The following is a 26,738-nucleotide window of genomic DNA, read 5'->3' on the forward strand; positions in this document are numbered from 1 at the left end:
TGGAAAAACAAACGTACAGCTAACCCATAACATGACAAAATCTGTTAAGAAGAAAGTATAAGCCATACAAAACCTGAGCCATACTCAAAGGAAACAGGCTAGAATCTGGCTGAGCAGGAGCTTTCCTGAGTGTGCTATGAGGGCTGCTCCAAAAGTAATGCCTCTTATTTTATTATATTGGCTCATGACATCAGAGGCAGATGTTGGTGGTAGGACATTGTATGTTGAACCTTCCCACCAATATTCCGTTATGTTTTGTTGCTGTGCGACAGATGGCGACAGAGAGGCAGTCTAACAAAATGGTGTCTGACCATTCTGTTTACGATTTTGCTGGTGGCAAAGCAAAGCTGTGCCATTCAGGTTGCCACATGGAAAAATGGCACCCACTGACATCCATAGATGCCTTTTGGGCGTTTATGGAGACCAAACTCTGGATATTAGCACGGTGACACAGAGGGTGATGCCTTCCAGCAGCAGCGATAGTGATGTTAAAGACAAGCCATGTTCTGGACAGCCATTCACAGCTGTTACACCACAAAATGAAGATTGTCTTGATCAGCCCAACCAGGCTAATTGGTGGATTACAAGCTGGGAACTGAGTGCAGAGCTCCATGTTGGTCCCACAAATGCTCACACGGGAACAGAAAGAACATCATATGCAGGTTTGTCAGGACCTATTGAACCAATATGAGGTTGAAGGTGATTATTTCCTGGATTGTATCGTTACTGGTGAGATGCTTCACCATTATGAGCTGAAGTCAAAACAGCAGTCCATGGAGTGGTGACACATGAATTCCCAATCAAAGAAAAAGTTCAAGACACAGACTTCGTCAGGTAAAGTTAAAGGTAAAGCTAAGTTCTTTACCAGGAGAGTGGTGAGGTGCTGGAACGGTCTGCTGAGAGAGGTTGTAGATGCCCTGTCCCTGGAGGTGTTCAAGGCCAGGTTGGATGGGGCCCTGGGCAACCTGGTCTAGTAAATGGGGAGGTTGGTGGCCCTGCCTGGCAGGGGGGTTGGAGATTCATGATCCTTGAGGTCCCCTCCAACCCAGGCCATTCTGTGATTCTGTGATAAAGTGATGTGTACTGTCTTTTGGGATAGGAAAGGTGTGATCCTGGATTTCCCAGAACCCAGATAAACTATCAACTCAGGCCACTACATTGTAACGCTGACTAAGCTGAAGGCTCAAACTTCCAGAGTCAGGCCAGAGAAGCAGACAACTTTCTCCTGTAACGTAACACCAGGCTCCATACCAGTTTGAAGACCGTGGAGCACACTGCCAATCTCAGTTGGACTGCCCTATCACACCCACTGCATAGTCTAGATTTGTTTGGCTCCTTCTGACTTCCAACTGTTTGAGATAATGAATGATTTACTGTGTGGGCAACATTTTCTTAGCAGTGGTACCATCATAGTAGCTGTGAAATAGTGGGTCATCTCCACTGGTGCAGATTTTTATGAGTGTAGCATGCAGGCTCTTGCTCGTTGCTGGCAAAAATACATAGCTATGTTGAGAATTTTCTTCATCAAATAGTGTTATTGCACTCTTTGTAGCTGTTGTAGTTTCCATAGGCATTACTTTTGGAGCAACCTAGGTAGAATGGGTCTTTTCTCATCGCAATAATTTTTCCTGTTTATCCTCCTTTTCCTCACACTCGCCAAGATACTGTTAAAATATCTGTACAAGTGTACACTTATCCCACACGTGTGACTTCAGTATCTTCACTTTTGGAAACTACTTAATCTGATTGTAGTAATGATGATACAGAACTAGATCTTTTCTCATACTTAAAAGTCATAAAAGGTTATTCTGAAAGAATGTACATTTAGATAAACTAAACACCTTTGTAAGCTGTCTGGAGGCAAATAGTCTTTATGCAAATAACACTTTTTCAGGTGTATTTATGCTGTTTAATATAGTATTTGCTTGGCAAATTTTAAATATCCAATGTTTTTGTTCAAAGTTCGGGAAACTTGTAATAAGTAGGTATTTTATAACTTCTAGTGCTTCCTAAACATCAGTAGCATTTAGGAATTATAAACTGCTAGATGAAAAGAAGCAATATTCTCATTATGGATTATAAGTATAATAAAGACTAGCAATGGTTCTTTTCTTGCCTCAGGTGGGCCTGAGACTGATCTCGTTTGAGAAGCAGTGCTGAGTGATTTGTTAGATATATGGCAATTGCACTATTAAGCTGAGATACACTCAGGCAGCATCAAACATTAGGCAAAGGGCATAATTACAGCTAGTTCCAGTAAAACAGATTGATGACAGGAGGAAGCTATGTAGATTAGCTCATAGCAGTGGAAGCTGCATGTTTGTCTCACCTCTCTTAAACTTGTCACAGAAGACAGAAATGTTATATCCTAAAACAATATATTTTAAATTAACATTTTTTGTTTTTATGGCTATAAGAAAAACAGCTGAATGCAGTTTTGACTTCATTACTATCTGTGTGTTTAGAAACAGAGAAATCATGCAAGAGGTTTTTAACAATCTTGTTATTTTTAGGTTGTCATCTGTAAGAATGACTCCTACTTTTGTGTATTTAGAGTTGATAACACCAGAAAACTGTGTGAAGCCACGTGGAGGAGCACTGGCACAGGTTTTCTAGAGGCTGTGGTGTTTTCCACGTGGAGATTCCAAAGCCATCTCTGTGTGGTTGGGGCAACCTACTCCAGGTGGCTTGGATGGACTCTGGTTGGTCCCTGCCAACCTTTGCCACTCTGTGATTGTGAACCACGTCAGAAAATCTAAAACATGTAAACTAAAATAATATTTGAATCAGAATGTTAAATGTTTAGTTACTGGCCCCTTGTCTTCCTCTTACTGCAAGCTCCACAGCCAGGATTCCTTAGTTCAGATATCCTTCTTTCTTTGTTTGTGTTCCTTACAACTATTCTAGGTGACAACTGCCTTAAACATGATTAAATTTTACAACTTTGTCTTCAATTATTTTCTTACTTTTCTTTCATTAAAGAAAATATTATTTTCTTTGATTTTCTTAATTTTTTCTTTTAAGGCCTTAAATTTGTCCACTCGAGCTTTTTTCATCAACGAAGAAAATGATCACTACCAGGTGGTTTTCATCCATTGTCTGTTTGTTCCCTGCATTATGTTCTGCTAAACATGCAAACAAGATTTTGCAACATCTAGCCATAAGAAACTGCTGCTTAAGGTGATTTGAAGCAAAAACAGAGAAGACTAGTTCAGTGAGTGATGTCTTCTGATTAAATTCAAAGCTGTGAAACCGAAGTGTAACATTTTCCCAGCAATATAACCATAGCTCCTCTGAGAGTATATCCTACAAATTTAGGGTCTTGGTACATGGAGAAATTCTACATTGAGTTGTTAGGACTCCAACTCATGTGTGGTGGCCAAAATTTACTACCTATCCATACAGATCTCTTACTGGTCAAAAACTAATTTTCTGCAAGAAGTCAGAAGATGTATAAACACAGCATTGCCATTAATGAAATACTGATTTATGTGAGGGTATCTTCTGCTGTCTGCAAGATTAAAAGTAGCAGTCTAAAGGATCTGTTTCCTCAAATTTATAGCTTTAGAAGCTCCCGTTCTTCTGAAATATAATGGTTATAATTGAAGGGTCACTGTCCTAATAAATATGTATTTTATTCTCAACTGTATTACTGATCTATTTTTAATGAATTTGGCTATTTTGTTCTTTAAATTTCCTAAAATACTGCTTTAATCCTCACATGCCCTCTAGCTTACTGACTGTGCAGTCAGAATTTTTTGTTTATAGTGATTGCCCTATTAAAATGGCTTTAAACTGAGTTTTAATCTGGTATTTAACTAGGGAGGGTCTGTAAATTACTTTTACTACTAACAACTATCATCAGAAAAAAAAAATTGTATCAACCAATCTTAAAAGAATTTAGGCTACACTTCCAAACTTTTAAAAAAGTGTATTTCAACAATAACATACTGTGGGAAGGGGCTGTGTGTATGGAGATGGTTATGGACGCAATTTGATTATCAATACATGCTTCACATGATAGTTAAAGCTCTCCATTATGTAATAGACAGGATTTTTATCTCAGCCTATCAATATGCACCTAGCTAATATATGTGGAGAAATCATTTTGAAAACAGCTGCTGCTTGCTGTGTTTTTCTTTTTTGTTATTAACCTAGGAAGTACTGCAGCTTGTAAAATTCTATTTTACTTACGAATAGATTTCAACTGTACAACTGATCTCTTTTTAATATTCCCAGTATACTCCCTGGGTCACAAAATACTTCACCACTTATGATCTGGTTTCCGAGCTAAGACTGGCAGACAGTTCAGTATTTGATTTCAGGTTTTTTGCTTGACTCTAAATAAATACTGCTAATGGGTACCACAAAGGGCTTGAGGCAGGATTTGGGTCCTGTGTTCAGTTACTAGCATTTAGTGCAGACAGAAGCTCTTCGTCTAAATTTATCCAACATGGAAAGTAATATTCAGAGTAGGCTGAGCTCTGACCACTGAAGGTGTGGCTGAGTGTGTGTTGTAGACTTTAGGCTAGAGATATGGAAGGAAATTAGACCTAACTTCTGAGGCTTATAATTTTGACCTCGTGATTGTTTTGTCTGGATAAATCAACCAAAACTTTGAGAATAATCCAAGCACTTAGCTTGTATAGGATCACTTAAGAATTGGACTTAACCAATTATAATTTCTTTACTCTTATTGTCCTAGCATGACTGAGCTGCTCCGAACTCCTAAGGAGACTTAAGAATTTACAGTGTCTTAGCATAGTTAGGATTTCTTCCCTCATTACAAAGACTTAACTGTAGTATAGTTCCTTAAATATTTAACAAAGTTTATATTCAGTGTAGATCCTAATTTCCTTATTAATTTCAAAACAAGATCAACGATTAATCACACTGCACAGTTCTTTGCATTGATTTTGAGAGGCCAAGCTCTTGAGAAATTCAAGAAGTTACCTTCAAAGTTAGCTCAGTCATCATAACTTCATATACCACTCTATTTGAATAGAAACCTTTGAGTGGCATAGGATATACTGTAAGAGGCAGCTCTTCTGTGTTGCTAAATCACCACTGTGTTGCATTACTTAACTTTTTTGAACTTCCTAAACATAGATCTTCATTTTTAACTAAGAATTCCATTGTTGTTTTCCTTACATTTAATTCTGTAGGATTAACGTTCATATTAATGAATATTTTAGCAACATAAGTACATACATAAATACATGTTTTTACACAGGTCAAAAACTATAAAGCCTTTGCATGAGGCTTTACCTAAACTAGGACAGGCTGCTCAATGGCACTGAGTCCTTCCTCCTCTAGTTCAGAGAATTTTAAGTTGAAAAGTTCCAAATTGTCAATATGCAAAAACAAAGACTGCCTGATGGTCAGCAGTCACAGATTTCAGATCCCTAATTCAAGGTTCCTGAGCTTTTAGAGCTCACATCTTCATTGTACTTCATATGCTTAAGCTGCGGTTCTCAATTACTTTAGCTATAGCAGCTCTGCATTTTTGCACATCTTGTCCTTGAATCCAGTCAGAGAAGCACCACACGATTAGGTATCTGCCTGTTGAAAAGATTTCTTCTACCACACAGGACCTCTACAGGAGTGGCAAATCTTGTTCTTTATCTGATTTCTGTTACATCTATAGCACTTCTCCAAAGAAAGTTAACGCTGTTGTTTTGCCCCTGAACTCAAGGCATACAAACTATGTCTTCTCCACTTGCAATTGTGTTACCTCATCATACTAGAGATCTTCAGTTTCTTAATACTTGTGAATGATGATAAAGCACGCAGAATCTGGAGAAAGAACATAGAACATGCAGTTGATGTGGTTCACTCTATGATCATGGCATGTGGCAGCTGTAGAATGCAGATGAGGAGAAAACAAATGGTTAGTAATTTTTCTGCCTGACCAGCAATGGTTCTAGAATTTCCACATGCAAAAGTAAATTTACATGAGCTCACCCCAAACCTCTTCAACCACTGCATTTATTGCGATAGCCTGAACTGGTACAGAAATGAGCCATGGTTGCTACTTTGAAGTTGGTTCTCAGTCTTCACTGGGTCTGTGGCTAGTACAGTTAGTGTCAAATGTTGGGCCGATGGCAGCTAATTATTTTATGCCCTTGTAACAACAGGTTTTCATTAACATATAGTCCCTTCATAAAATAGCAGAGAACAATGCTCTGGCCTCACTTGGAGTGACTGTGTCTGTCTATAGCCCCTCTGAAGAAACCACAAAGTGCTAAAAAACATGACTACAGTACGTCATGAGAAAGCTTTATGGAACATAGGCAAAATTGGCTAAGAATACCAAAATGGGAATTGATGGCATAAAACAGATTCAGATAAGCTGAAATTTTTATCTTTCTTGATGGCACACCCTCATAAGGACTTCAGTGCCCATCATGATTCTGGGGTACTGCCTGCTTTTTGTCATGACTTACAAAACTGAGTATCAAGGAAGTCAGTCTTCGCAAACAGCTATTTTGTGGTTGCAGAAAAGTGATGGCTTATATCTTTGAAAGGCTGATGGCAGGACAGCCTTGCCTCTGAGATCATTTGGATATCAAAGTTAAAAATGAAAAATGCCATGTGTGTGCCATATGTGAGTTGTTGAGCGCTGCAGTTTTCTCTTGCCCCTAGAAGACTCATACTCAGACCGACCCTTTTCTCTTCCCATTTGATTCCCTTTGTTCACATACATTGCTGCTCCTGCAGGGCTATGTCTTGTTCCCCTTGGTTACTGAATTAATCACTTTCCTTTGTCAGCAGCAGTGGGTCACTGAAAGTGCTGGAGAGATATTTTCTGTTCACAAGTATGTCCTGGTCATGCCCAGGCCCAAGATGAATATCTAGTTCTTTCTCATGCAGAATGGGAATCATTGCCAGTAATGGTTCCTGCTGGAACACAAGTCTGTATCTGGGGTCAAGAGGAATCTTCTTCCCCCTAGATCAAATTGCGAAGTGCCACTGCTCTCCCCTGTAAACCAAAGTCTGCACCGCAGTCTGGTCCTTAGGTCACCTGGAAATTTTATTCTATGACTATATTAGCAATTTCTCCCCACCAGTATTTTTACTACTTTTTTTTTTTTTTTTTTTTTTTTTCTGTTAGCATGCTGACATAATGTATTTAATTTCATTCTTCATGTTTTCAGTATGCTATAGCAGTTTTATAAAGTGTTTTGTGGCCAAGGGCTTACAGGAGTACTTGCCAAGATTCTGTGGAGCTCTCAGACCTGTGCATCTGCACATTTGTCACGATTGCATGGGAATCCATTCAAACCATTGGGCAATTCCTTCTAATCCCATGCTGTAGTAAAGCACATGGACCACAATTTTTCAAGGGCTGATAAGTAGCCCGTAATAGCTTGATTTTCACGGGGAAAGTGAAACAGCAAATCCCTAACAAAAGGATTGCTTCCTGCCAATTTCAGGGTAGTGCATGACAAGAAGTAAGCTTTTCAATGAAAATGGCTGAGTTTGTTTCCTTTTTTTCATAAGAGAAATACTGATTTTCTCCCTGCCATCTTTCTTGTACATAGCTGTATTTTTGTAGCTGAAACTTTCCAACATATCTCAGCTTGAGGCACAGGCATTGAATGGAAAATTTAAGCCCAAACATTTAATATTTGGCAAAGTTATAAGCAACTAGAGCTTAAAATTGAGAAGTGTGGCTATCTAGGATATGCTAACAGCCGTTTTCCTAATGAGCATGCTTGTACAAAGACTAATATACTCCAAAACAAGTCTGAAAAAGTAGACTAAAAACAATGTTGGTATCCTATCTTAACTTTCTAGACTTTATGGAGAAGTACTTTGAAAAATCATTGGAAAGTAAAGCTGTATGAGTAAAACAGATATAAATCTAACTATAATTTTCTGGTAGGCTTGATAGTTGAAATGTTGTTTTCAGCTTCAGTGGTGATATTACCAAAATGCAGTAGCACTAGAAAAGCTTCAGAAAAGGAAATTGAGAATGATCCCCAGAGAGAAAAGAATGTGCAAGATGCAGTAAAGAAATTTGCATAAAAATTGTTAGGTTGGTATTAATTGAATCATACTGGAGCTTACACCTTATAGATAACGTCAGTTTGAGTTACTATTCTGGGTTATTACAGACTGGTGTATTATTAAAAACAAATATATAACAGAAATAAGTTTTGACAATGTACTTACCTGGTAAACTCATCTTTTTAAAGCATTCATGCCTTCTAATGCAGTGAAATAGGAGAGCACTAAATAAAACCTGTTAAATTTGTAGTTTCCATCATTCTTATTAAAGATCTTTCCCAAAGGTGCGTAGAATGTTTCCAGCTGATTCAGTTTCAACAGCAGGCCAAAACATGTTAACATTTGGTAGATATTGCTGATTGTACTATATAATTATAGTACAATAAATACTTTCCTTTTTTCTCCTTGTTGTTCAGCCATTAAGCTAATATTGCCAGGTTAAAAACAGTCTTTAAAGCTGCTTGCATGTACGTTGGCAGCACTGCTGTGACACATTAAAATGAAAGAATGCTAAATCTAATACACATCCTTATGCTTGTTTCTGTTTGATGCTCTGAGTAACCAGAACGTTGATAACACAGATTTGGTCTATTAAATAAAAAAAAAAAATTACTTTTCTCATAAATGAGACAAGCTTTTCCTGTATCAGTTTAACCAATTGTACAATGCTCAATTCAAGGCTGACCTAACTCTGACTGTGGTTAATTCAAGACATGGTGAAGAAGAAAAAAATTAACTCCTGCTCTGAATAGGTATAAACGTATGTTATTGACAATTGAGAATGATTAAGAAATGTTTTGAGTTTTTTAGAAAAGCTTCAGTTTTGGACATTCTGCTCTATAAGTAGTGATTTTTTTTTCCTACTCATTTATGATATCCTAAAGAACTGAAAGCTGTAACTGTGTTGGACTCTTAAGATATGAAATACAGCATGTGAATCAATACTTACATTTCTGTATGATTATTAACCAGTGGCCATCATATTACTGTCCTCTTGCATTACAAATAAAACAGCAATGTCTGAGCTTATATTTTTAATCATACTCAAGCTCTGTTTTAATCTTCTGGGCCTCTGTGGTTCCACGTCAGCGCTGACGAAAATTGTATGGATCTTTACCAGTTCAGCAGTTAGAAGACCTTACGCTTTTGGCATACTCTTAATCTCAGCACTCTCAGTGACCTTCTTATAGAGCACGGTATTCTAGTCCCTCTTGTGACACAGTATATGCTGAAGTGGATCAAGTTATAATCGGTGTGCTGACTGTTGTTAATCATGCCAGACGCACAGAACTTAATGACTGTAGCAGCCACAGAAAATTGATGCTTCTGATTTCTGTGGGAAACTGGGTTTCAGTAACTTTTTAACATTTCTACTTATTTCACTGTAATTGTAGGTGTGGTTTAAACAAAAGCTTTTCCATTCTGACTTTCTCTCTGTGAATCTTGATCCTGTGAGCTCTAAGGGATATTTTGCTGCGTGGCTTATCTACATAGCCAACTGAGGGAGGATTAAAAAAGCTGAACATGGGCTTTATTATAAACTTATCAAGATCTGATGGAGATTTTGCCATTATTTGTACTAATATTTTTCTGTGAGATGCAGCCCTTTGAGGCTGAATGAAAGCAGTGCTGGAGAAGGCTAGATAATCAGACTGCAGTTTATGACATCAACAATGCGGTCAGGTCTATGCAGGTGGATTTCCATAGCCTGCTGAAGGCCCTTTACCCATGGATTTTCAGAGGTGTAGAAGTTCACTTGCTTGGCTCAGATTGGCCATATAGCACATGCAGAAACTCTTACAAAATTTCAGAAACAGTATAAACAGATTGTTATCTTCTACTTTGGCGTTTTAGGGTTTAAGAACGGATTTCTTTGAAAGCACGCATGCATCAGGACTCATTCTTTCTGAAACATCCAATGAGTCAGAAAGAAAAAAAGGAAGCAACAAAAAGAGTTTTCTAGACAATTTTGCCTAGCCAGATCATACTGAAAACAATTACAGTACTTGTCCTCAATTACTGCATCAAATAAGCAGCATTTCTCTCCCAGCATTCTTGGAAACGCTGACAGGTACATGGGGAATTGGAGTCTTCCTGGATTAGAAAGGGAAAAACAAAACGAGAATGACCTGGTAACCTAGTGTTGTAGGCATCGAGGAGGAGGTCTGTGTTCTAGAGCTCCCTTGTTTTATTTTAGAGGAACACATGAGGGACTGTGTAAAAAGGTGAAAACCTATTTCTCTGGTTGCCTTTAAAAAATGATTTGCCACTTTTTTTGAAAGAAAATATGGATACATATATTTAGGCATCAGTGTGGGACTTCTCTGTTGCAAGTTTTAAGGTGTCTAAGGCTGTGATATATGTACCTTTCCAGTTTAATTTCTATTTAATTTCTAGCATTTACTAATATAATTGGTTCCTGTTCAATTGGAACCTGATTATCGATCCCATGCTAGGTCAGCCTGAATTGTGGCTAGCACTTAGTTGCTTAACTGCAGTCAGAGACTTGTTCAAAAATAGTATCAAGTAATTCGGAATTGCAGTGCGTTGTTTTTTATCTAGATCCTAATTCAAATGTGAGTTGCTGACGTCTGTTTTCATTTATCTGGCCAGATGCTAATCCTGTGTGAGACAGGGTATTAGGTCTCACTGACATCTATTTTAACTTAGATCTCTTGTTAGGTTTTGTGAATTTTTAAGTTTGAAGGAGAGAGCTAATGAAAATGATTATTATCTAATACCCTCATATATTTAATTCTTCTTGCCCAAATTATTGCTTTTCAATAGCAAAATCTCTTTAACTATGGTAATGGGATTTTGTCATGACATGATGCAAAATTCTTATGTTTCTTGTTTTAAAATTACCCTCTGTTCATCATTTCCAGCTGATCCTCCAAAGAAATTTTGGTCTCAGCTCCCATTTCATAATTATAATGAAGCCAGAGCCAATACCCTGTGATTGTCTAGCTTGGTATAGAAGCCATGATCTGGTATCCAACCTTGGGAAATAACAAAATATTAACTTTCTTAAAGGCAGCTAGTTTAACCGGCATCATAGTCAAAATTTTATGAGCTCTCTAAGCTATTTGTGTTTTTTCCAGTGTATCTATATAACTTCAAACTTCATTAAAAAGGAACAAAAGGACAATATGCTGTTCTTATATATAATATTTTATATATCATATATTATATATCTATATATATATTTTTTTTGAACATGGTTTCAGAATGGAAGATTTGGAGATGGCAGCATCACTGTCTACTTCAAACATTTTTTACAAAAAATGCTACCATTGCCTTTTCTTCCTGAGGTTGTTTAGACAGATATGCCAGGAAAATGGTCCTTTCCACAGTTAGATAGAAGTTGCAGTTTTTATTCAGTCACTAATTTCACTTCTATATAATGCAGAGTTCCTTGAATGGGCTTGACTTGGAAATGGCATACAGGAAATGAAGAAAAATGGATGGAAATTACTAAAGGAAGATTTTGAGAGAACTCTCTGCTGTGTGAGAGCACAAAGCTGATTGACTTCCAATCAGCAGGAGTGGTTGACAGTGCAGAAAGCCTTTTATAACTCTTCGAAGTAAATTTAACAGAACGTAGACTTGAGTTTAACATCTTAATCTGAGAGTGCCTAAGGATGACTGATTTCGTAAGGACCTGCATAAATGAAACCAGCCTAATACTAAAGAGAATCACTGCCAACCAAATTAATTCACTTGAGCCTTCATATATGTCTTTGGTGGGAAGATATATGTGAATTCTCCATCACTGGTTATGAAGCTACATTAAAAAAACAAAACAAAACAAACAAACAACCACAAACATATATATATACATGAAAACCCTTTCTGTGGGATAGAAACAAAAAAAAAACCAAAAAATTAAAGGAAGTTATGAGCAAGTGAAATAGAACTGAAATTTGATTGTAACAATTTATATATGTTTTTGTTCTAATACGTGCATAAACATATAGAACAGGTATCAAAAAAGTAGCAAGTAGGGTTATGTGTGCTCATAGCTTAATTTATTACTATGAAATTCCAAATGCACACTTAGAGGAATCATTATTTATATACAATAACCAAGATTAAAGACTCTATTCAATTCTTGCTAAAGCAAATTATATGGTACTGTTTGAAGGCTGCAAGTAGACTTGTGTTGTATACTTTATTATTTTATTCAAATTCTTATTGTCACTTCTTTGCAATCATGCAAAGATACAGTACTTTCAACAGGGAAAATAGTTGAGATCAACTTGAATAAATGAAGCCACTTCTACAAATTATGACAAGTTTGACTTTTAAAATATTAGGCCTTTCTGCATCATTTGGTATACAAAATATTTGATATCTAAGCATTGTGGAAAGCATGCTTATTTGATGTACCTAATGTTTTAAAGGCTCTTCTTTGATAAGATAAACTACATCTATGCCACATTTTATTTACATATATATTTATATGTTTATTTATTTATTTTCTGGAAGAACTACTACTATGTGGGATTCAGTTCAAATACAGAGCTTCTCACCTAATTTTTTCAAACTTTAGCTAGAAAGTCTATCAACAGATGTGTGTTGGGTTGCATGTGGAAGGACCATGTCATTTCTTTGGGATTGGTTGCAAAAGATGTACAAAATATGCAGGAAATACTGTTTCTTGATATCTTAATGAAGATTTGAATGAATGTTGAATCCTTTAGTGTGATACACTCAAAACTGAGATATTGAATGTTTTCTTCTGTTTAATTCTTTCTGTCCAAGTTAGACTGGGGCAAATGATCCATTTTACCTCTTGCATAAAGGCAGAACAACACAAAGAAAGCCAGGTGATGTCTGTTCCAACAGCAGCAGGCTGACCTCTCAGGCTTGCCCCAGATCCATTCCACGGTAATCTCTCTCAAAGTTGAACTAGGCATGTGGATCAAAAATCACCCTTTCTGCTATGGCATGGAGTGCTAGTCTCTCTTCCTAATAGAATCATAGAATGGCTTGGGTTGGTAGGGACCTTAAAGACCATCGAGTCCCAACCCCCCCTGCCATGGGCTAGTTGCTGCTCACTACACTAGGCTCTTTGGCTGCTGTTCTTTATCCTGAAGTACTCACGGCTTGTTGGTGACATAATCCCCTATGAACTTGGATCTTGTGAATGCCTACAGCCTGCTGTAGGGCCTTGCGTGGAGACACTTTGCAGACCAAAGCCATGGCTTTGCTTTGTCAACTGGATTGAATTGATTGGTACTGCATAGATGTTGGAATAGTGTTTTTCAGATGAGATTTCTTTAGCACGAAATATGTTCAAATGACTTTCATCAGCCTCTTCAGTGCTTCCAAAGTTCATTTTAAGAGCTGTACAGCACGAGCACCTCCCCAAATATCCCTGAAGTCACAGGAAAGCACAGGTTGAGCGTCGCTTTGTGGTGCCCTGCCGAGTTCTGTCACAGCGTCCCGCAGAACTACCGCTGCCCCGGCCCGCCTTCCCGCCGCCTCAGCACCCCTCAGGCGCTCGCTGCGGGCGCGGCTCACCGGAGGAGCACCGTGCTGCGAGCTCTCCAAGTTTCCTGCTTCTCAGGCTCGAGGATAAGCTGCTGCATTACCGGCCTTCGGATTTAATTTCGCGTTCCCCGACTTGCTCTCCGCCCGCGCCCTCTTCCTCGCAGCCGCTGCCCAACAGCCGCCGGCAGCAGGTGTGCGCGGCGCCGCTCCGTGCTATCCTGCCTGTGGAGGTGCGGCCCGAGCCGAGCTCGTGGTGAGTGAGGCGTGGGGCAGTTCCCTCCCGCCCCTCTCCTCGGTGAGCAGCTGCGGGGGGACAGGTGAGAGGGCGGCGCTGAGCTCCGGGCTGAAGGCTGAAGGCTGCTTCCCGCCCTCAGCGGTGCTCTCGGAGCCGCGAACGGGTGCTTCTGGGCTGCCGGAGGTGCTCGGTGCAGGAGAGACTGTGAGTGGGTATCGCGTTGAAGGGAACCAGCGTTAGAATTCCGTAGAACCTTCCCCAGGTTTACCAAAAATTGTATCGTAGGATCTCTCCTGCCATCCAGAATAAAGGAAAGGTTTTCTTCTCCGGAGTGAGGCTGAGGGGAGCCCGCTGCAGCTCGGCTGTGTCTGGAGGAAGGCTCCTTAGAGGAAGGGGCAGGGAGCTGCAAGTGGTGGGTGGCTGAGGAAGGTGGCCTCGGGTGTCCCCTCCACCCGGATGTGAGGGTCACAGAGTGATGGGAAGACACATAGAAGGTTTGAGAAAGGGTCTGTGGTGGAAGAAGGGAAGACTGCCTGGTGAGTGGGGCTGTGCAAAGGAGCTGTGTGGTGGGGACTGGCTGGGCGGGGAGACAGGTGTGTGTGGGTGCCTTCGCTAAGGACGGAGGGGGCAATAAGGCGGACAGGCGGCAGTCGTTTTCCTCTGTTGGGTGGCCTGGTTGCCTGCTCCTCCTAAATCGAGGCTATCACAGAGCAGAAGTAGGGATTTCCTTCTGAGCTTTAACTTGGCTTGGTGGGGTGGAGAGGGATAAGGGATAAAGAATAATAAGGAATTAATTGTCAGTGATGCCTCTCTCTTTTTCTTAATCTCTCCCTCTTCAGGCTGCTCTTTGAATTAATAAGTCTGAATGCATTTGTAACTCCCAGCTAGCTACTGGCAGTGGAAGAGTAATTTTTTTTCTTATTGGTTCATTTTTTTGGGGGGGGGGGGGGGGGGGGTGTTGTTGTAGGACTTCACTTTGCATATTGAAGGCTAGTTTTGATCTGTTTTTCCTTCTTAAAGAATAGGTTCAGTAATGAAAAATATTCAGTTCTGTGGGGCTCAGTATGATGTCTTTCCCAAGTTATTGTTAATACCTGTTACCAAGCCGGCCTGAAAATGGGCAGTTTCTGTCCATCTCTCTTTGGTCAGTCTTTAGTTAGGTCATATGTAATGAAGAAATTCATGTATTGTAAGAACAAGTTATCAGTTTATTAAACTTTCTGAACTTTTCAATATTTGATCAACCTAGGTGGTGTTGAATGGTGGTGAGCCTAGATTTCCTAAATTCTAAGTTTTCAATAAACCATTGCTACTGTAGTTAACAAGAATTTTTATTTGCATATTTTGTGTGTTTATTTGATCACAAATAAATGTTAACCACCAATACTGCCCATTGGCTTGCCCTTGTAGCCTGTAGCTGATTCAACAAGGTACATTAGCTATTATTTCACAGAACAGTGGACACAAGGCAGTTTCTAAGTTTGCTGTCTCTACAGCAAGGTAGTTTAATGAAACTTTGCCTCCATATAGGACTTTATACTGAGGATGACTGTTGAAAATGTAACTATGTGTCAGCGTAGGCAAAGGTTGGTACTTCAGGCTGAAAGACCTGCCCTGATTATTGTGGTATGGGCACAGAGCATCTCCCTGTCCCACGGCAGCTTGGAGGACAGGGCTGCTTGAGGGGAATGTGAGGTGAAGCCTCCGCTACATCAGAGTCCGTTCTGCAGTTATTTTCTGTAAAGTGTGTTAACACATAAGTGTGTTAAAATATAAAAGGAGTAATAATAAAAAGCATATTATAAATGTGAAGTAAGGTAAACTAAATTTTCTAATTTATTCTTAAATTTAAAAAATATATATATTTTTTTAGTTCCTGGCACAGATGAACATCTGAGCTGAATATAACTCCAAGAATGTAGAAATGGGAAGCTGCAGCACTGTATATGTCTTGAAAGCTATAGATTTATATTTAAAATTAGTTTAAATATTTTGGTTTATGTTTAAAATTATTTAGGTATATGTTTGCCCAATATGTGATTAGAAGACCTGCTGGAAAAAGTGTCTTTTTCAGATAAAAGAATACATGAAAAGGATGGGATTGGGTGAAAATTACTTTCAAAACAGTTGGGAAAAAATAATTGATATTCTAAGACTAAATATGATGGTGAATATATATGATGAAGGTTTGTTTTTCTATCTTTCACATGTAGCTTACTTTCAGGTTTATCAGAGTGCATAGTTATCATATTTTGCACCAGTAATAAATATTTTGAATATGTTCTTTCTTTCTTTCTTCCTTTCTTTCTTTTTTTTTAATGGAGAAATTTCTGTTTTAAGGAAGATATTCGTGGTGAGTGTTCATGGAGGGGGGAGGAGGAGGAACCCACCTTTGTGTATTGACACCTTCATAAATTCAGAGCATAAAAGTAGGGTGTACAACATTGTCAGACCGCATACATCTGCCCCCCTCCCCATCCCCTCCACCAAAGAAAGAAAGAAAAAAAAATCATTGGCTTACCGTTGCACCAATTTTTATTATATCACGGTAGGGATACTATCATTTACAAATGAAAAAGATGACCCATTGCATAACTGCACCATCTGAAAATGTATTAGTCTACATGGTAGAGCATGTAGCAACCAGGATGGAATGCTTTTCCATCCCAGTAAGTTAAACCAAATTTTTGTGGAGACGGAGACCATGTTTTTTAGAAGCTTTTTTTTTTTTTTTAAGTCCTGTGACCTATGTGTCTGCATGGAAATATTTCGGGAATGCTCCATGCACCTGCTGTGATACGTTATCATATCACTTTTGTGATTTGGAAGGTTTCTTGGAAACATCTATGGCTTGAGGAGAGACACATGCGCATATAACGTTCTTACACTGCTCAGAAAGAACGAAGTCAAACAGGTATTAGTGTTTGGGTATCTGCGTGACTTCTGGCCCCAAATTACTGTGCACCTCTGATATATCTAGACAGAAAACTTTTCATGAGCTTTGAAAAATAGCATGGTTCTGGTTTCAGGCATGTTTAATTGCATTAATCAACTCTTTTTACAAGATGGTGTAGATTCTCTTTACCAATGAAGCAGTGAATAGGGTAGATGAGTGTTTCACTTAGTGAACAACTATGAACGGTTTGAGTTCATCTGCTTTTGTGCGCTCCCCAAAGAAAAAATTACTACTGTGCTATTTTTAATTGCAGTGGCAAAGTTCCTCAGGGGGAAGTGCTGGGGGGAAGGTGTGGAAATCAGCAGTCATTATCAGCTGCAGGTGTAAGTGCTCCTTGTATGGCCCATCAGGAACTAAGCTGCTGTTAGCAATTTGAGGGAGCTGGTAGTTCACTAGCTAATGTAAATACGTACAGCTTCTGACACCCCTGGAGGAAGTGAGCTCCTTCCAGCTGTAAATCAGGGTAATTTGGTTTTATTGTTTGCTTTTTTTTTTTTTTTTTTTTTTTTTTTTTACAATTTAATAGGTTAATTTTTAATTAAGTTTTCCCCTACCTATAACTCCCACTCACCATTTGTATCCTCTTGTTACTTTGTTGAGGGTTGCAGTTCGGTTATGAGAAACACTGGCCTAGGTCATTACTTCCGTTCAGAAAGGTGAGTTCAATCCAGATGGTAGAACCTCTATTGTTCTACCAAATAATACATTGTCTTGCATAAAACAACTGTTTCTTGAAGATTCACAGAGCCATGTTTGTGGCCCAACTGTTAAAGAGTGTACATTGATGACTACTAATATTGTAATTTCCGTTATTGGGGTAAAGATCTGTTCAGCAGAGTGAGATTGGAGATGTCTGATTTCTATTTGAAATAATGATTAGTGTCTCTTGATACTTCCAATAAAACAAACCTTACAAATTTTACTGAAGGTTTTTTGGAGGAAAGCAATAAGAGGGAATGCTGAAAGGTCTGATTTTTACATTGAATTTCAAAATGCAGACAGCTGAGCATGGTCTTGTGCCTGTTTCTTCTTTTATTTCTTAATAATTTTTTAATACTTGCTGGTATTTTAACTTGAAGAAAACAAAACAAACAAACAAAACAAAACAGGAGTGGATATTGTTTGGCTTTTAAATAAAAAATGTTCACCTGGATACTGTATATCCATGACCACAGTAGAACAGCAGTCTAATTGCTCTCAGTGCTACATGTACTTGCTGGCAGCTTTCCATCATCCTGCCTACGATAAAAATACAGGCTCTGAATATAGTAATACAATGGAATATGTATTAAATACCCAGCTTCTGGCTTGCCAGTCTCTTTTTACCAGTCATATGTTTTTTCTGGTTTCTAAAGGAAATGCCTGTATCTGCATAAGACGCAACTGGTAGCTATGAATGGAATCGAATATTTTCTAGTAACTGGGGAAAAATCAGGCAGGCAAGTGCTGATTTTTTCTGTTTAGATGTGTAGCTGTCTCCCTAAAGAATGGAGCCAAGTAGCAACTTCTGCAGTGAACAGAAAGGGTGAAGCCTCACTCACTGTTTGCCTTGTAAAATCTGAAGAGATCCCACTGAACATTTCCAGTAGTGGGGAAGAGGATCTCACAGTAATGTTTATTTTAATGTTGTAAGGTAGGGTTGGTCATGCTCTTGGCTACAACTGTTATGTGGTTGCTAACTAAACTTGTTTGCAGTTGCCTTTTATTCTGTTTTGTTTTACTTTTAACTTTGCCAAAGGCTACCACCCTGCAGTTGTGCCAACAAAGCTGTAGGTATAGCTGCTCCAGCCTATTGAGTCAAAATTGTCTTGGCTAGCTTGTAAGTTTGTAGCAGGATTTCCTAAGAAACAATACCTATGGCTAGTTTGTTCAGACAAGTCTTACCTTTATCAGGATTAATGTATTGTCTTTCGTATGCAATACTGTGATAGTGAATGATACTGTAATGCACGTTCTTAAGTCTGAATTGTGTCCTTCTCCTGAGACCAAGCATGTGTTAGTTTATCGCTGCTCTGATTGTGCAAATCAAAATGGTTTTAAATATGGATAAAAATATATTGCTTGCTGAACTAGCTCGTGAAAAACATAATCCTTCAGCTACACGTGTTGGTTATTTAACATCTGTAAGTGGAAGGGTCACACACTGTTATTATCAGAGCCACAATATGTGTAGTATTGTGCAGAAAATACTGCTTGTTTACCACACAGTACACTAGAAAAAGATTTTCTTACATTAAAGGGTTTTTCTAAACTCAGCCCTTTAAACTTTTCGGAATGATCACCCTGATGAGTTCAAAATAGTCTCTTTCATTGTGTATCAACGGCTCTGGAGTCCAGCTGTCAGCAAGTCATTGCCCTATCCTGTTCAGTTGAGATTGGTGTTGATAATTTCAGTGTTTTGATTCCTCTAGTTTTGTGTGTATCCTTAAAGTAAACCAAAAAAATCCTTTTAGTAGGAGTGAGATGCTCAGTGATGAATGATTGCTTAACAATATATACCAGCAAAGTTCTGCTGCAATCCAGGGCTCAGTTGTCTTATTTATGTAACATTTCTCGCTTTCAAGAAGTGTTACAGCTAATGGAGGTTATAAAAACATTGGATTCAAATGGTGTGCCAAGAGTGAAGGCTGTCCTCTGCTTAGATAAATTAGAGAGAAACTAAGTTATCTGTACCGTACCAGAGATACTGGAAAGAGGCATACAAGGAGAGATGAAGTGGGTACATACTCTCCATTCACAGGCTTCTCTCTCACTTTGCGGCAACAAAAGTGTTGAAGCATTGAAATGGTTCAGAGTAGCTTAGGCTGTGTTGGCTTCTTAGGAATATACTGCAAATACAGCCTTTGTATTTCTGCAGTTATCCTGTGTAGCCTTTCAGAAATGTTAAAATACGAGGGCTGCTCTGAAAGTAATTCCTCCTATTTTAAAATGTCGGCCCACAGCGTGGGAGGCAGATGTTGGTGATATGGCAGTAGAGGCTGAACCTTCCTGCCAGTGTTCTACCAAATTCTGCTGCTGTGTGACAGATGGCAGCAGAGGGGCAGTCTGACAAAGTGGCATCTGGCATGGAAGTTTGCATGAAGCGCGGTGGTTGGTGCTTTTCATCAGTGGCGACAGCAACAGTGGGTCTCCAGTGCAGAAGTTTATGAGCATGGCATGCAGGCCCTTGTTCATCACTGACAAAAATGCATAGCTAATGGTAATGACTATGCTGAAAACTAGTATTCTGTAGCTGAGAATTTGCTCTATCAAATAGTGGTGGTGTGCTGTTTGTATCTATACTAGTTTCCAAGGAAATCAGGAGGAGGCATTACTTTGTGAGTGACCTATGTATATTCCAAAGCAGAGTGAGTTACCTGTGAATCCACCTTAGTACTCAGCTGTTAGTGATCACACAGATCTGCTTTATGTGATGTAAAAGGCAGACTCAATAGTTTTATGGCTATGGAGTCAGAATAGTTGAGTGTGTCAGCTTTGAATTATATTGTATATGAATCAGTGCTCTTTCGCAGTACAAGACCATCATCTTGAAAAATATATTGAAAAAAAAAAAATCTGATGCATTGCAGCTATAGAAAGCAGCACAAAACTGTTGGCTACATGGGAAAAATGTCTTAGAAGTACCCATTGCTGTAGCTAACTAGTAGAATTCATACTGCAATGAAAAGTTCATAGCAGGAATGCTTTAGAATGTCAGATGTTTTGCAGTTGATACAATGGAAATACTTGCTGATTTGAGGAGGGGGAAAGATATTATACTCCGTATATTTATTTTCCTTTAAAAAGGAAGTTATATACAGCAGATACAAAGTGTTTGTGACAACTATTGTTCTTAACTTAAAATTAAGAATCTTTTGGATCAGAGTTTTGGAAGTCTTCTCCAAGGAAGAAAGTTTGAATGTTTCCAGAATGAACTCCAGAATGTCTAGCATGTAAAAGCTTTTATTTCATTAAAAATGTAGAAAAGCTATTAATTCTTGAAGTCTGTTGGTGAATTCGGCATGGCCTGCTTCTTCTTAATCATGGAAACTTGCTATGTTTATTTGAAGTATTTAGGGAAAATTTACTTCTGAGATGCAGTTTTTCTAGACATTGATTTTTGGAAGTCAAAAGCAGCTTGCTTGGTTCTAAGGTCTTTTTATTCATTTTGCTGCAGAGCAGTTTGTGGCAGCACTTCAGTTATCAGATAGTCCTCTTCAGGGACTTAAACTTTTTCCATAAACACTTTGCTCTGGTTGTAGATTCATATTGTGGTTTCTGCCTAGGAGCTCTTTTTCTCTGGCAGAAATAGCAAAGACTAGGCTTTTAGAAAATAGATAGAAAATCTTTGTAGCTTTAAAGACCACAATTTAAGATTTTCTTGATTTTTAAAAGTGGAGGAATTAATCAGTATTAACGCGTATTCTTTATTTTAAATGCAGTCTATTTTTCATTGGCAAGGAATTAAACTTTAACGATACCCTTTTAAACGCAAGGGTGTGAAATCCCTGTCTAATTTCCATTAGTCAGTTGAAGCAAGTTGTTGTGGAATTATGGAAAGCACAGCTGAAGAATCACCTAAACTGTCATTTAAGTGTCACCCAGAGGAGAGTAAGCCTCCGTGGAATGTCAGTCAGTGTCTATCTTGAGAAACCTTTAGTATTTAAATGCCTAAGGCCTCCTGGCAATAATTCTAGTGTTGAAAAACATTGAGCAAATGTGTCAGCAAAAACTCTTTTTCTGCAGGTTTTTACTGGCTCACAGGACCATGCAGTGAGACAAAGCCAGTTATGAGGCAAATACAGGATGGTCCCATGTTAAGAAAACATTTTCTGGACTCTCCTGGAGCTCCCTTTGAGCAGGATGGCCAATGGTTGATGGTATCAGTGCAGGGGTACTAAACATCCTTTGCACTCAACAAGATCAGGATAGATTTTGATCTTACATGATCAGTATTTCTCTGAAACTATACTTAATAGAAAACCAATACTGAAGAAAAAGAGGATGGCTTACATCCATAAAGTCTATGTCCAAGTGCTAAAATCTACATTTCCTGCATGGAAATGCCTTATAAAGAGGTCACAGCCAGAACTGTTCCCAACAAAGAGTTAGAATTTTAAAATGAGAAATGGAATGTTTCATGCTATGATTATAAAAATAAGTTTATTTGCTCTAGGGTCCTGGTTTTCTAGCTGGATCGCATGTCAGTAATGCATCCAAACGCAGATACTTTTCACAAAAAGAAAAAGGGAAAAAAAAAAAAGAAAAAGGAAGAATACATTGAAAAGCTGTTTTACTGCTGAGGAACAACTTCCATGGAAGTATTTTGACTAAGTCTGTCTCAATGGAAACACATTCATTCCTTGTGCATCCGGAGTTAGGCATTTGGCTTTCTGAAATCATCAATGCACGTAGCTGGAGAGCAATTGGTATAATAGATTTCCTGTACAGAATCCAATCTCTGTGTGTTAATCTTGGATCTGCTAGATAACACACAGTGTATTTAGTGATACAGCCTGCCAGTGCTCTTCCCCTTTCAGAAGATTACCAGATTTATGTTTCATTTCTTGAATCTTTTTGTTCACTTTCTTGCTAAAGAGTTTGCTCTGATTGAACTCACAGGAAAGAGGAAAAAGCTGAAGAATGAGTTTCATGCTCTTCTTTGTCGTTAATAGTGCTGGTATCATCTGCTGCAGGCAGTAACCTCTGTGCGCTGTTGCATTATTCGCACTGGCTATTCCAGAGATGTAGTGCTCAGGAGACATCCTGGTGTGGATGATATGGGATATCAGGCTGGAATGTGCTCTAACTATGGTGCTTCCATTCTTCATACCAGCATTTCTCAGGTAATTCTAAGCTGTAGCTACAAGAATTCTGTAAAAAGAGAATGTGGGATCTATCTTTTCAGGTTAAGCACAGAGCATCTTTGTGGAAGACTGTGCAACTGAGCATAGCATGAGGACTGGTGGCAGAACTAGCTGTGTTCCTACCACTCAGTTCTGAAGCCCGATCTGGGCTTCAACATATAAAATAAAGTCATACATTTAATTTCAAAAACTTGTTAGTTTCAAAATATGTTGAGAAGGTAATAATACTTTATAGTAGGCCAGCTGGTGACATGGAAAAATCTAGTGAGATTTCAGATGCACCAGCTTTTCTTCAGGCCTCCAATAGAAGTGAGCACGTGCCTGAAATAATCTCTACTAATTTGTCTATCATGTCTTCTCTTACCACAGTGGTTACAGTGACATTATTGCTACAATGTGTGCACAGTGCTTCTTGAACTGATCTTGCCTTCATTACAGCTCTACAGGAGTTTTTTCACTCCTCTTCTTTGCCTGATGAAAAAGATGAGAGAGAGAAAGGGCAAGTTCTCTCCTCCTCGCCCCCTGACCAACAGCAAGAAAAAAAGCAGACCAAAGAGAGCTTTTGGGAAGATCAGAATCAGCAGGCTAGCACACTTCGCAGTCTTTTGGGAGGAGCATTGCCAGCAGTGAGCTGCTCCTTTGTGTTGTCTAACTGCTCCGCTTTACCAGTCTTTAGGTTGGGAAGTAAAAGAGTGATTTGTGTCGCTGTTGCCTTTTCCAAACTAGGACTTGCTTCTTTTCCTGTTATAAGGAGGAATGGATGAACGTGTTTTGCTTAATTTCAAATCCACTTAAAGTTCATGAGTTTCAAATCAAAAACAGAACTCAAGTCTTATGAGGTTTGTGTTCTGTTAGGAGATGGCCTTTCGCCAGTACATGTCTATTCATTTAACTTTTATCCCTTTTAGATGTATCAAATGCATATCAGTTTGCTCTTCTAGGTCATTTATATTTCTTCATATTCTCATCCTTACATTTTTTTTTCTGCTTGTTTTTGTGGCTTTTTACTTAACTGCTAGCATAGCTGTTCACTCTCAAGAATGTAAGACTTCTGCTTTGCTTCTTCATCTTATTTTCCTGCTGTTTCATGTTTAGCTCACAATGTGTGCCTTCTTGCCTACACTTGCATAATAATACATCCAAGTTAGTAAATGAAGAATGAAATCTGCTCTAGATAAAGTCAGTATTTGAGATGCCGTATGCTTTGAATATGGAATTCATAGCCTTTTCTGAAGTTTCTTTTATCCACTATGGCAGCTATTCCAGATTGAGAGGTGAAGCAGTCACAGAAGCTGTACCAAACACTGAGCAACTGGATCTTTTTTAGTGCAAAAGTGTGATTCCATTAAAAAAATATATTTTAGGATTGTAACCTCTCTTACACATGATGCAGATTTCATCCCTGCTGACTTGCATCATGCAAGTGCATCATGGAATGCCATGCAACCCTGATGCAAAAGATAATGAAAGGCTGCCATGTTGATACCACATCTGTGATATTTTTTTCTAGATTAACTTAACAGTGATCTGCTGATTCCATATAGATTCACTTCTTCCCCCCCCCAGTATTTGCAGCTATTAAAAAATTAAAGCACTGGGGTTTATATGTGTATGCAGAAATACACATATATGCATACATTTAAACTGTCGTTACTGACATATCATAATTGTGTTGACAGGTATTTTAAGGGGGAATTTATTAGTTTAATAAAGTATATCTATGCTTTCCTTTCATAAGCAGAAAGTGGGTTTTTTTCCTTCAGCGTTTCATTCTGTGATTACACAGAACCTGCTGTGAATATAGCAATTCATAGCAATTCACTTAAATATAATCTCTTTGTTCAGAGATTATCTGTGAATCGGATGCCATTTACTTAAGTTTGTTTTTTACAGACATCTGATGAAAACCCTATGAATAGCTCTCGGTCCATCTTGTTTCTGCTGATACTATGTGAAATAGAGATTATTTGAACTGCAATGTGAATTTCATGACACATGATCTCTGAGTCTGAGTGTGGGAAATGAGATTTTAATACCACTGTTTCTAATTATGACCTTGAATATGTTTTCAGTGTTTATCTATAATATTTACTTAGCAATTGCTTTTTGAATAAATATTTGAGTGAGTTATCACAAGCTTGTATCAGAAAACATTCCTTAGCACACACAAGCACACGTTTAAAACCGATGTTAATTATGTATTTTAGTGATGTTTTTATAGATTAAAGAATTCTAATATCATAACTTTTTATACTATATCCTCACACAGAGTAAGGATTTAATGTTGATATCATTCTCTGCTTTTAAAACAGGATCATGGTAGACTTTTATACTGCAACCTGAGGCCAATGAAAGTTACGCTTTAAATTAAAAAAATTACAAAAGGTGCTATTTTTACGGTGTCAACAATTTCAGCCTCAGATGATTTTCACATGGAAAACTTAAGTGTTGGGAGGCTTTGACTGTGGCATCACCAGAAGATTTTTTTTTTTTTTCAAGAAATCTGTACAATTTCAACATGTTTCCTTTAAGGCCTTTGGGTGAAAAATTGGAGATATTTCTTGTTAGTGATCTGCTATTTGAACTCTGTAATTGTCCTTCACTGTCCTGCCAGCTGTTATGTGTTGCAGTCTATGCAACTTACAGTCAGTACATGTTATAAATCACATTATTTGTCCTTCTCCAAATTTGCCCACTTCTCCAGAAAGAATGTGCTAGTCTGAATCCTAAAGGGCCTTCTGTGGGGAACTGAAAACTGTGGGTATCCTGAAAAAGGGGGACCATTTCTGTTTCAGGTGAAGAGTGGGAGGATCAGCAGAAGGATATATATGAATAGGAGAAGTGTAGAATCACTGCTGCGTTTGGAGGCTGTCTATCCCTAGCCAGTGTTTATTTTGAAGATGGTTCTTGATTTCAGTATACAAAAATGAGTATGACAGGTACGGAATTAGGATCAAGTTCCTCTCTTTTTAAATAACAATTAAATAAGGAATTTGAATCACAAATTTTGTGTCACCCTGGCTACAATCTACCCATTCTCTTAAGAAAATAAAGAGGGCAGCTGATTAAATTTAGCCAGTGTTTTTGTTTGTTTGTTTTTGCCTGCTGTCTAGACAATTGGCTTGGTTCCCACTCCTCCATCCTCAGCTTGCGTTCTTAGTTGTAGACCTTCTAGGGTTCTTAACCATTCTCTTGTCATTTGAGCAGTATGTTCATGGGGGTAGCGCGTGGTATGCAGGGGCAGGCTTTTTTTCTCTCATGTCTTTAATGAAGAACACAGTACAAGTAAATAAGTATATAGTTTCTGCTAACGTTGAGTCTCTAAAAGAGTGAAAATTTATCAGCTCTAGCATTAACTGTCCCGTTGCTTTGCTCCCAGAACTTAGATGATTCTTTTATCTTTATTCTTGAAGAAGTGGGGCATGTGTTCTTATTCTCTTTCCTCCTAACTAGTTTCCGTGTACATTAGAAGTCAGCAAAACAAATAAGAAAGTCCCCAAAATGACACCAAATGGGAAGAAAAAAAAAAAAAAAACACTGGATTTCAGCTCTCCCTATTGTACTGCCTATTTTTATTCTTTGTGTATAATTTCTAAATTAGAACTGGGGAAGTATGTTTTTTTCCATGGGATAAATTTGGGACATAAGTTGACAATTCAACAAGAAGTGCTTGAAAATACTGTGTTCACACGTGCAGTCTTTTGTAAGTAACATTAGGCTTACGGTTGGAGACAACTGAATGCAGAATATTTGAGGATTGCCTAAAAAAGTAGTATGTCTTTGTTAGCACAAAGCTTTGCTTGCACACAGCGAGTTTGGAGAGCGGGCAGAGCATGCATGCATTTGTTTAGAAATGTGTTGCTGCACATGTAACAACACGTTAGGTTTCCAGTGGCCACAGGAGAGTTGATATTTGTGCTGCTTGGTGCGTTTTTGTAATGTGCCGCTAGAGCTAAGCTAGAGTTCACTGGAGGGAGTTGCAGTTAGTCAGGAAGCAGGACTCTTTTGTGGAATGGATATCTAGGTGACTTTAAATTGAATATTCATGAGATACCATGGTGAATCAGATGAAGCAGGGCTTTGTGTCAGGCCCACACAAAACTAAAATTCTAATTTTTGCTCTGGAACCTGTGGACTTCCTTTTACCAGATATACTGTGAGCTTCCACTGTGATTTTTATTTGTACATAGTC

Source organism: Gallus gallus, chromosome 1 (assembly GCF_016699485.2).
Source record: "Gallus gallus isolate bGalGal1 chromosome 1, bGalGal1.mat.broiler.GRCg7b, whole genome shotgun sequence".
NCBI lineage: Eukaryota > Metazoa > Chordata > Aves > Galliformes > Phasianidae > Gallus > Gallus gallus.